This window comes from Psittacula echo (assembly GCF_963264785.1).
Source record: "Psittacula echo genome assembly, chromosome: Z".
Classification (NCBI taxonomy): domain Eukaryota; kingdom Metazoa; phylum Chordata; class Aves; order Psittaciformes; family Psittacidae; genus Psittacula; species Psittacula echo.
This window is the reverse complement of record NC_137742.1, coordinates 77,621,358-77,634,073: the sequence shown is the minus strand read 5'-3', so window position 1 is coordinate 77,634,073 and position 12,716 is coordinate 77,621,358.

Here is a 12,716-nt window from a genome sequence, read left to right as displayed (position 1 = left end):
ACGTCTAGGACAAGAAGGACATCCACTGCTCCAGAAATCCAGGTCAAGTTTACCTTATCAGAAAAGCACAGTTGGAACATATTTGGAAGAAACTGCTTGAAACACCTTGGATTTTTCTGTTCTGGATTAGCAGTAGGCAATCCAGCTAAAAAGGCAAAGGGAAAAAAAAAAAAAAAGCAAACCAAAAAAAACTTCCAAAATAGTTTGGAAATTCAACCATCTTCATCAACTCCATCTTCAGTTTAAGTACTTCTTGGTCAGAATAGTAAACCCCAACCGATTCATTACTAGCATGAACTTCTAAGCTCCTGTTGTTTTTTTTTTTTCCTTTATATTTAAAGTGATTTTTGTAACTACTTCAGTCAGCAATTGAAATCCAGTTTGTTAGGTGCTGTTATATAAGTTAAATGATATTATCTCTACACTTATTAAAGCAAATAAGAGCTAAAAGAATGCAAACATTGAATTTCAGGTACTGAAAATGAAATAAGATCCAAAATAGAAATATCTAAATAGTCAGGCTTTGCTTTCCATTCTCAGTGGAGTGGAAATTTTTGTTTACATGTAAACATCAGTTGCAGATGGGACAGAAATTTCCATAAGTAGGTTACAGTCTTTCATTGATGCATCTCTTCTAATCTGCAGTGAGTACATTTTTAGAAGTAAGAAATTATTCAGAAACTGTCATTAACCAGATGATATAAACCAGAAGCATTAGAAGCCCCTATTCAGTTGCAAATTTTCCTACTGAGTCCCAATTTATTTTGTTTCAGAAGACTTCAAAATCCAGCATCTGGGCATTTATATTAGGAAGCTTTTCCATATGGCATTTATTTAGTAAAGGTGGCTATTGAGAGTTTACTTTATTAATCTGTGCAGGTTTTGTTTTAATTTTTAAAAAACATTAATTAAGTTGTCCAAAAATCAAAAACCTTATCAGAGAATAAAGAAAACAGCAAGGGGTTCACTGTTCATACAACTTCCTATGGCAGCGGTAAGAATCTATTTTCTCAAAACTAAAGATTTGCCAGCACTCTAGTAGCAGGAATGTGAGTGCCTGTGAAGTATGCCATTTTATTGGCTTTTATATTAGCATTGGTGTTGTGGTAAATTGGTGCAATTATGTTACTAGCTGACTAATGAAGTTTAGTTTAGTCAAGGAAAACAGCCTCGAAAGTAAATTTGGTTTAGGTGACAGACATTAATGTACAAAAATTGTATAAAAGTAACCTTGAATCCAGACTGTCAAGTTTTTAACTGACTGGAATACAACACCTACCTGTTAACCCTAGTCCCCATTAATGCATATTTATTTGGATAAATTAACATAGCAATATCAATTCAGTCTATTTTTGAAGCAAAGTACCTTTTTTGCATTGCCAGTTAGCTTTTCCAAGAAGATTTACTTTTTCAGAAATATAATTTTTTTTCATTAGCATAGATTTTTCATGTGCGTTTAACCTGTGTCATGTTAGTTGAGTCTTCCATCATGTTTTCCAGATCAAGGCCAGGTTGGACGAAGCCTTGGGTGGCATGGTTTAATGTTAAGTGTCCCTGCCCATAGCAGGGGCGTTGGAACTAGACGATCTTAAGGTCCTTTCCAACCCTAACTATTCTATGATTCTATGATTCCGTAAGATAATGAGAAGAACCTATAAATGCAAACAAAAAAATCTTAAAATAAGCATAGATGATATCCATCAGTAGTAAATCAGGAATACCACAAGACCCTTTTGATGTATCCAGATCACTGTCCTAAAAGTTTCAGGATAATTAGCTGTCAGTTTACCACTACAAGCTATTCTAATGACATTGCAGTCATGCTGTGTAGGGAAAATGAATTATAATTGCTCCAGCATATTTTCAAATGAAAGAATTGTTTTACCAAAAGTGGATGTTTGTCTAGGAATTCACTTATATAAATTAAATATATTGCAGCTGAGGAAATTACGTAAGGGTGATATAGTGTAAACAGCACTGTGTGAAGTAAATAGTGCAAAAAATGTATAGATTTTGTAAAACTGGCCTGTTAAATAGTGTTTCTGGCCATCCTGTATATATGACAACCTCAGCTTTGACAAATGGCAGTGGTGTCCATCTAACATCTCACAGTCCAGCGGTTTCTGAGAGTCTACCAAGCCAGAAAATCTTAGCTATACCATTCTTTAAATGTCTTTTTAATGCACTGTGGTGATACTGGTTTTCTTATTATTGTTATTAATGCCTGCAGCAAAGAAAAAGGACTTCTCTCCTCTCATGCTTACAGAAAGCTGAGACAAGTGTTTGATGCTGTTTAAGGTTTCTTTCTGATGCTACTTCACTTCCAAGGGAGGACTATACCGTTTGCAGTGTTTCAAATGCCACCTTAATGCCTCTTAGGGTCTCATCCCTAGAAGAGATCACATTATCAGTGTCAGAGAGTTAATGATTGGAACTGATCATAAGCAGTTTCTTTTGCAAGGCTGAGCTGTTTGTCAAACATTCCTGGCTGCTCACCTTTTTCTTAGTCTCGTCTTCACAGCATAATGTCAACCACTTTTTAGATACTTCTAAAAAAGTCATGAGTGCAGGAAGAACTGCAGAAGGTAGAAAAGTAAAGACATCTACACAACTGTTGATTTTTTTGTGACTGGTGTATCAAAGTGCTGAAGAAATACTATTAAGTTTTTATCTATATTTGCTTCATACTCTTGCAGAAAATTAGTCAATTAATTTCATAAGCATGCAAACTTCACAGTACATTTCATACAGAGTATTTTTCTCGTTACTCTCCCTCCCCACCGCCTGCTGTATAATTTAAAAATTAGAATAAAATTCTGCACTGATTTTTAATATCTGTCCAAAGTCATCATTTCATAAGAAGAAATGTCTAATATTAAAATGTCTTAAAATTATTAAAATTACCTAGTCCCTTCAGATACAAAATTTCATCTGTACAATTTTTTCTCCTTGGTTAATTTTTGGGGCAGTGCAATTGTAGCAGCAAAAGCTCTGGGATATAAAACAATTATTTGGTTTCCCCAAACTGACATTTCTTTTTTATTACGATTACGTAAAATTACTTACAGACCAAAAGAATTAAAGCAAAAAGAGCACATTCTGTAATAGAAAGTCTGAAGCAGAGGAAGGAAGAAAACCTAATCTGAAAAAAAAATATCAAATAAGGTAAGCAGAATGCAAGTGTAGGAAGAGTGTGTGAAAACTGACATACTCACTGAAAGATTTTTCTGAAAACAGGAAACTCTCTACACTGAAGAATAAAGATGTAACACAATGCAGACACCATGAAACAGAGATCTTGAAAGGAGGGGTTTTATATAGTCCTTCACAGTAAAATAGCACATAAAGTACCCATAAACTCAGAAGATGCACAGAACTCACTTATTACAGTTTCAAACAGCTATAAAAGGATTTGATAAAGGATGAAACTGAATTAAATTGTTACTTCACATCACTGTCACTGCTCCTAATGATGCCTCATCTGGCTCCACATAATACTCATTAATCAATAGTCCTACGTCCTTTAAGAATCATAGAATTACAGACTGGTTTGGGTTGGAAGGGACCTTAATGTTCACTCAGTTCCAATCCCCTGTCACTGACAGAGACACCTTCCACTAGACCAGATTGCTCCAAGCCCCATCATCCTTGGCCTTGAACACATCCTGTGGCCACTTGCAGGGATGGGACAAACACAACTTCCCTGGGCAACCTGTGTCAGGGCCTCACTGCCTTCACAGTAAATGCAAAGGACATATCCATATGTGGCTGCACACTTGTGAGGAGCCAAGGGGCTGTGAGGACCATTCAGGATGTGGGCACATGTGGTGTCTGAGAATATGTCAACATGGGAGTTGGAGTGCGCATGGCTGAAATCAACCTCCTTCCAAAGTAAAAATCACCTTCCTCTCCTACCAGGCAACACATTTTATATGCTGTTGTTGCATTATTTCCTACAAACATAAAATGAAAAGGCAAGCATCTAACAGGTTATCTTAATCAATCTCTTAACAGTCAGGAAGGTCATGGAAGAACCACAGAACTAATGTCCACATGCAGTATGAGAAAACCTACTATTCCCAATAGCTACCCCAGACTGTTACTCCAATCAGACATTTCTGGCAAACCGTTAACTACACCTTAATAAAATGACAGTGAGAAATGGGAAAATGTGACAAATAAAGTATCTATTTTTGCAGATTTACCTTTGCTGTTTTTTTCAGTCAGCTGAGACATACTTAATATCTGAAAAAGACAGCATGTAATGCCAAGAATTCCAGAATGCAGTATTTTGTGTAGTTACAATGGAATTTAGTTATTGAGGTGTTAATATATCCCATTTTTTTCTAAAAAATAATAGATCAAAAAATCAACAAAATCCTGTATCAGTTTTTTTATATATTACTCTTTATATTAGTCTTTATTCTTTAAATAAACCTTAATTTTAGACTGACTTGCAATAAGCAATGACATGAGGCAGTACTACAGACAAAGTGAAGTGGTTCAATTTAAAATGTTCATATTTCTCTTGCCTTTAAAACTTGAGTTTGATGAGAACACAGTTCACTCTTTCATGGGAAAATTGTACACTGTGGTATCTTTGAATTTCCCTGTGGAAAAAAAAAGTGGAGGGAGAGAAGGGAGGAGAGGAGTATTCTGAGCTAACTTCCCTTTTTCCTTTCCTCCTTTTTACTAGCATTGGTAAAAGAATACTGCCTTGTGTTGTCCAAAAATTGTTTATTGTCTTTACTTTTCCCTGTGATTTTGTCAAAGCTTATTGAAGCATGCTGCCAGCTCCCCAACACAATTTTAAGGAATGGCTCACATGAATTTCAGATTTTATTCTTGAAGGATAAGCTTGAAGAATTCAAAGTTCTAATCGGGTAATACTTTGTTAAAGGTAAATAAAATCTGTGCTCTGAGAACCAAAACTAAAAAACTAAGGTTACATTTGAGAAACATTGTCTTGGAACAGCAATTCCGTTTAAGAAGGAGGAAAAAAGTTAGAGATGGGACAAAAGCCATTCCACATTATGAATAGTCCTCATAAGCTACTTATGAGCTCTTTAGTCTCTTATCCCAACTAATTCACTGCACAAGCATGGCACTTTAAATTGAAAGCTCTTAATTTTCAATTACCTCTCTAAGACAGCTAAGACTACTGACAGAAACTTGACTATCACATTTAGTCTCCCTGTCTTGCAGTTCTCCTGGGCAGTTTTGCTACGCCTAAGCCTACTGCATAGTCTGAAAACCTCAGTTTCTGTATTGGTCTTACAAAGATACAAGTTCTGGAATTACATGCTACTGTAAGAGGTAAAATATGCTTGCTGTTATTGTATAATTAAGTGGACTTCAAAAGAAAAACTATGTTTAATGTCTGGCAAAACTACATTGCTTACTGCATATGGAAATTTCTGTTATAGAGGCTGGGGATAAAAAAAAAAAAAAAAGAAAAACTGGATTTATATTTTCTGTTTGTTGTATGTTTCATTATACCCTGAAATCTTGTCCTCTAGTCCCTGGCAAAAAATGCCTCCAAAATCATGCCTGGAATTGGGGCAGTGTTGGTTGGCACAAGCCAGTGTCATGTCAGGAGTGGTGATAACAGCTGCATAATGTGGGCAATCATATATCAGTGCTTGAGGTAGTCTGTGCCTTGAGCTTACTTGTACATATTTATGCATGGTTATCCTTGGTCAGCATATAAATTATTTCTGTTAGTGTGAAGCACTAACATACATTCTCTGAGGTCACATATATAAATATATGACTTTCTGCAGAATGTACTGCTGCACCTTAGCATTGTGAAAATTTGGTCTTTATACCTAAATAGTGCTAAAACTCTTACCTCTTTCCAGAATTCTGTGCTCTTAATGTGTCTTTGTGTCAGTTACACACTTCTTAAGAAAAAATAGGTTTTATTGATACAGAAACTGAGAAAGATTGATTTCTGCTTGACCTAATGTGTAAACTTATTTGCAAAAGAAAAGTGATGAATTTTTGCACTGTTGTGCTATCTGTCCCAATGTCTAGATTAAGTTCCTCAGTCTTCCCATGAGTTGGAATTTGAATTTTTTGAGATGAAGGGAAAGTGGAGGAAAGATCACTTTTGTCAAAAGACCAGTACTTGACAAATTCTCTATTTGCAGCAGTACTGGTTTATTTTCCCTGTGTAAGTCAAATCAAATGAGTTGGTGTGGTCTGCAGACACAGACAAATTGAATGTGTTAGACTCTCTAAGTTCACAATCACTCAGTGTTTCTTATTCCATACCAATTCTCCTGTGGGTCATGACTGCAGGTTCTTAGGTATAGGTTTCATTAGTGTTTTTATTTGTTTTCCTCATTTCTATATGATAAATAGGAGAAGAGGAGATTGTTCTTACTAGGAGGTCTAAAGAGGCATGTCTATATGTCAAATCTCCTTCTTTCATTCTTGAGAGAAACACATTTCCCTAAAAAAGCCCAATAACACATAGCTGGGAAAGAGATTTTTGTCATTATGACATTCTTTGTTGATGCTAGTTGTGGCATATTCTATGAGTTTTAGTCTAAACTGTCTCTTGAAGGCTGTATTTAAGATCAATTAAATAAAATCAGAGAATACCTCTCAGTTTAGGTAATGCGTCTTTTTGTGAAAGGTTGGTCAATGTGCTACCACTTAAGAAATACACCTTCTAAGCTGCTCATTTTGGTCCAGTGAGTTGTACTTTCCCAACAAGCTTCAGTGGAAGTCGTGCTGACAGAAAAACCTTTAAAAATGCATTACCTCATGAGAATAAAGAAGTATATCAATATGTTCTGCAGAATTTTTCCTCTCTGAATTTCTTTTCTGTGCCTGCAGCACACAAGCTGTTGGCAAACTTCTCAGAGTTCAATACAATAATCTTAAATGAATCTTTCTGCTAGAAATTTCACAGAATTCAATAATCTATGACATTTTCGATTACACTATGAGCTTTCAAAAATAACTGTTTTTTCCTCAGCTTTGTGTTAGTTATTTATTATATTTATTTTTTTTTTAAATTCCTGATTAATTGCTACAAAAAAATGGTAGCATCATATAGTGGTTTGGTTTGGAAAGGACCTTAAAAACCATCCAATTCCAACGCCTTGCCATGGGCAGGGACACCTTCCACTGGACCAGGTTGCTTCAAGCCCCGTCCAGCCTGGTCTTGAACACTGCCAAGGTTGGGGCAGATGCAGCTTTACAATCATTCATTCTACTTGTTATTAATATGAAGTGATTTGGGTTATATCAGTGCAATGCTTCCCTCCTTCTTTGTAGTCAGTGATGTGAGATAACCTAATTAGATATCAAAAGTCTATTCAGTTAGTGATGCAGTCTAATGTCTATTCTACAGCTTAAACTGTGGAAAAATCTCATTTTATGCTTAGCCATTATAAATATTGTAAGTAAAAACACATAGCTATTGAGAAATGTCCCACAATCTTCTATTGCTTAAATAAAATAGCTTCTATAGAACTTTTTCTCTAACCATGCTGTTTGCAATTATTTAAAAAAGTTATCTCTGAGAAGTTCAGAGAAAGTGAATATTCAGCAACTGATTCAGAAAGTTTAGGAAAATGATTCTGTAGTCCCCTCTCTTTGTACTGCAGATTGGAATATGAGATAACTGCTGGCAGTAATGAAAGTCAAATACTCTCTGGAATCCATGTTTCTAACTCACACAGCTATAGCTTTAACATTCATGGAAATGATCAGATGAACAATAAAGAAAAATGGGTATGTTTGAACGTGGCTATCTAGAGCTATCAAGATGATTGCAGTAAGAATGATTCCAAATCTTAAAATGCTGGTTTTACCTTTGTAAGATTGCTGTCTCTGGTGCCCTCTGTGTCCTAACTTATTTCTATTTTCATTAGAATAGAAGGGGTTTATGTGACTTAATTTTTTACCTATTTAAATCTGAAAATTTAGTCTTCAAAAAATTTATCCCAAGTGTTTGGCCATTTTGTGATTTGAACACTCAGAATACATCTTCATTTTAGAATGTGGGCATGGTGGCTTTGATGGAGCTGGTTTGCTTAAAGGACACGGAATATCCAAATTATTAGCTCTATCCAGGTTATTTACCCTTGCTTAGGGAAAAAGAATATTAACATAAATTGTATTGACAGGGGTTGGAAGTAGATGATCTTAAGGTCCTTTCTAACCCTAACTATTCTATGATTCTATTATTTATTTTGCAAGCAAAAATATTTGCAGAAACCATGAACAAAGAATGCCATTTTCTAAATATATGGTTTTGCTACCTATTACTTATCTTTCAAAGCATAATATTTTCTCCTTCTGAAATGTACATTTCCAGAAGTGATTCATTATTTCTGTTAATAAAACAAAATGCAAGAGGTTGAAATATTATATCACATATTTCACATTTTTAAATAGCATATTCCACATTTTTAAATGGCATATTCCACATTTTTAAATAGCATATTCCAAAATCCTGTAAATTTCACATTGGTTTTGGATATCATATATTACTATTTCATCTTTTCAAAAACTACATCAGAGAATATAAGAATTATAATGATAATTAACAATAAAACCATTGCCAATCAAAATACAATGTGTAAAATTACTATAACTGATTAAATGGGTTTGATATGCTCTTCTTCATTACAAAAGCCAAAATGTGAATTATAAATTAAAAGATTCACATGTATTCTTGAAGGCTGTAATTGATTTGAATTTGTTGTGTTAATTATTTCAAGTTGTCTGACAAAGGAAAAGCTACAGAATCTTCAATTTATGAAGAAACTTTCTCCTTACAAGTATTTAAAAACTAAAATAGTTCTTTACAATATTTTTTTATTAATAGAAAATTGTGAAAGAATTTTCTCCACATATTTTCTAAAAAAGCTGACTGTTTCTCTGTGAAAGAATTCAGAGAAGCAGGTAAGCTGTCTCTGGCATTAGTTGCAATCTTTGAACAAAAGACAAAATCAAAACCACCAGAGTGTGATGGAATATTTGTAACTAATATTTTCAACAGCTCACTTAAGCCACATAACGTTAAAATTCTTATTCTACGAAATAAATTGGGACTTAAAAGTAAAATCCATGTAAATTCCAAAGAAACCATGGTGTATACAACTATTAATTTATGTTTACAAAGTGCTTTTTAAAAAAATAAAGCGTTGTGGTTTAGCCACATCCAGCAACTAAGTACCACACAGGTGCTTGCTCATTCTCACTATGAAGATAGGGAAAAGAAATGGAGGAAGGTAGAACCCATGTGTTGAGACAAGGAGTTTATAATAACTGAAATAAAGAAATATATTAAACCAACGGTAATAATAATGATAATAAGAAACTGAGAGAGAGAGGAATAGTAACTCAAGAAAGACAAGTGATGCCCAATACCATTTCTCACCACTTAATGACCGATACCCAGCCCATCCTCCAGCAGTGAATCGGTCCCTTCCAAATAACTTCCCCCTGGTTTATATAATGCACATGATGTGCTGTGGTACGGAATACCTTTTTGGCTAGTTTGGGTCAGGTGTCATGCCTCTGCTTCCTCCTGGCTTCTTGTGCACTTCTTCACTGGTAGAGCATGACAGAATGAAAATTCCTTGATCAGGGTAAGTGCTACTGGGCAGCAACTAAAACATTTTGTGTAACCAATCAGCATTGTTCTCAGACTAAAGCCAAACCACAGCACTGCACCAGCTACCAGGAAGAAAAATAATTCTATCTCAGCTGAAACCAGGAGTAATAGCATTTTGAGGGATGTAAAAAAAAAATGACGTATTTCTCTGTTGGATGCCTTTCTCAGTTTTTTTTTTTTTTTTTTTTTCTTTGTCCTTGCAAGAAAAGGTTTCTTTAAGAATTTGGAATAAAAACATTTTTATTTATATGATTTTTATTTTATTCACAAAAATATAGGCCATGTATTATTGTTGTCACTTGACACTCATCAAGTAGTGGATTAATCAGGAGAGAGCCTAAGAATATATGTGGTGTATTTTAAATTTGAGTTCACGACAAGTTATAAAATCAAGGTATGCTTATGCATAAAAATGACCTTAGTGTCCATCCTGAGGGTGTATGAATTTAAACAGTTACTTCATGGCATGGTTGTTGTGGAAATGGCATAATTAATTTTGAATGGCTTAAATGAAGTGAATGAGCTCAGAGTAAGTCAGATCAGAGCTACATTTTTGCCATAGAGTCTACAGTGTTATGGCTGAATGAGTACAAAATTTTCCGATTGCTTTTTCTTCAGGATGAATTTCCAAAGCACGCATCTACAGAGATAATATCTCACCCACCCTGAGAGTACCTACTGGATCTTCTTTTCTTTCTGCAGAGTGGGCAAACCTCACCAAGGCTGCAGGTGATCCAAACCCTACTAGCCAAAACTACAGCTTGGTGGGTTAGCTACGATTCCAAAAGATTGAATGTGAGTTTGAAAGAGGAAAAATAAACAACCATTTCCAGAGTGAGGCTGAGGAATCATATGAATATGGATCCAGTCTCATGGTCACAGTATATTTAGGAAGTCTTATTCAAGGATCCCAGTGCTTACCTATTTCATACAGTTTAATTATGTTTCCCTCCTGTGTTGTTCTGCTTCACTAACAGAATATTGCAAAGGCTTAGGAAGAAGCAAGTTGTGCCAGGGCAGGAGCTTCTGGACCTTTCTAATTGAAACAAAATCCAACAAACACAAATAGCAGGTTAAACATTTTCCAGCCAAGCATTTTCATATCAAATCTGTATTTACCAAAGTAAATCTGTGTTAGATGGCAGCTGAAGTGATGTTTCTGGAGTGCAATTTTAAAGACAGTGTCTCAAGTTTGTCAAAGACTTATTTTAGTTTTCTTCTGGTTGGAATCTGGGACTTTGTCTATGAAAAAACATATATATTAAATATGAAGTATTAAACTGTTCTGGAAAAAAAAAAAAAAAAAACTCAAAGAAAATCCTGTTTATTTGGATCCATGCTATTAGACAGGTTTCCAAAAAAAATTCAATGTAGAGTTTTCACAGAAAGGTCTTTTTGAAGAAGTACTGTAGTAAAACTTATACCCCATAGATTCTCTTGACTGAAGTGAATGCTTTTAAGCAGTCCATTTATTTAAATAACCTAAGGCTTTGTTTGTTTATAAACTGATAATAAGCTTCTGAGCTACGGGAACACCATCATATCTGTAAGCCTTGACTATGTCTAACAAAATGCAGTTCTGTTTTCAGATTTTACTCTATTCTACTAATTTTTTTTCCAATTAAACAATAGGTAAAATAATTTGCATGGGACAACAATATGACGTAGTTCACCATAAAAGTTTCCATAGTAAATGTCTGTGGTAGAGAAATTTTCTTCATAGCACTTCCTGAGATGCTATATGTTTTTAATTTCTTATGAAAACAGTCTTGATAACATAGGGATGTTTTAGCTGTGGCCGAACAGTTCTTGCACAGCATCAAAGTCTTGTATACTTTTCACTGTCCCATCAGCAGAAGAAGTTGAAAGGTGACAAAACTGGAACATCTGACCTAAAATGACTGAAGGAATCTCCCATACCATGTAACAGCCTAGAAAGGCTAGACAGGTTTGAGAAGTGGGGTCATGTGAGTCTCATGAAATTCAACAAGGCCAAGCACAAGATCTTGGCCTTGAGGCAATCCCAAACAAGGATCCAGGCTGGGGAATGGGTGGATTGAGAACATCACTGAGGAGAACTTAGGGGTGTTGGTGGATGAGAGACTGAACATGAACCAGCAATGTGCACTCAAAGCCCAGAAAACCAACCTTGTCCTGGGCTGCATCCAAAGAAACGTGGCTAGCATGTTTAAGGTGCTTCTCCCCCTCTACTTCACTCTCATGACACCTCCTCTGCAGCCTTGCGCCCAGCTTTTGGGCTTCCTAGTCAAGAGGGGCATGGAGCTGTTGGAGCAAGTGCAAAGGAGACCATGTGGATGCTGCAAGGACTGGAGCAGCTCTGCTCTGGATACAGGCTGAGAGAATGGGCTTGTTTAGCCTGGAGAAGAGATGAGGATTAGCATAAGAATGACTACCATGTATATAAGTGGACCCTACTCTTAGAGAAGAATTTCACCCTTAGCATTTTCCAAATCAGAGAAAACAAGGGTTTCCTATGTCTTGATTGCAATTAAGTTTAAAAAAATATTATGAGATCTGCAATTGTCAACAAATTATTACACTTAGACTTAATTTCCACCCATCTATTTAACAACTGCACTTTCCTGTTAAGAATTATTTTTAATTCTGCATTGTTCTAGTAACAAGTGGCATTTTCTACAAATTTTATATAAGCTTTTATTTACTATTGTACTTGAATATATTGTTTTACATATTCTCTTTTTTCACTTTGCAAACTGTGTTGCCACACACTAATCATTATTTTTCTCTGGTCTGCCAAATAAATAAAAATTTGACCCTGTATTTGTTAAGGAAGAAAACTATCATGCTTCTGACACAAGCATTTACCTGTGGGCAATTCAAATCAGTTCATCACCCTTCATCTGTGATTCACAATTTTTTTCAAGCTTTTTTGGCATATTGTCATGTTTTCTGACAAGATTTTTGGGTACTTTGCAACGTCAAGCTTTTCTTTGTGACCTATTTCAATTTGCAGTATTTTCTGTGGAGAATAAACTAGAAACACTGCCTATATCCAGATTATAGCAGTAACATATTTTATTAAACCTCCAATGTC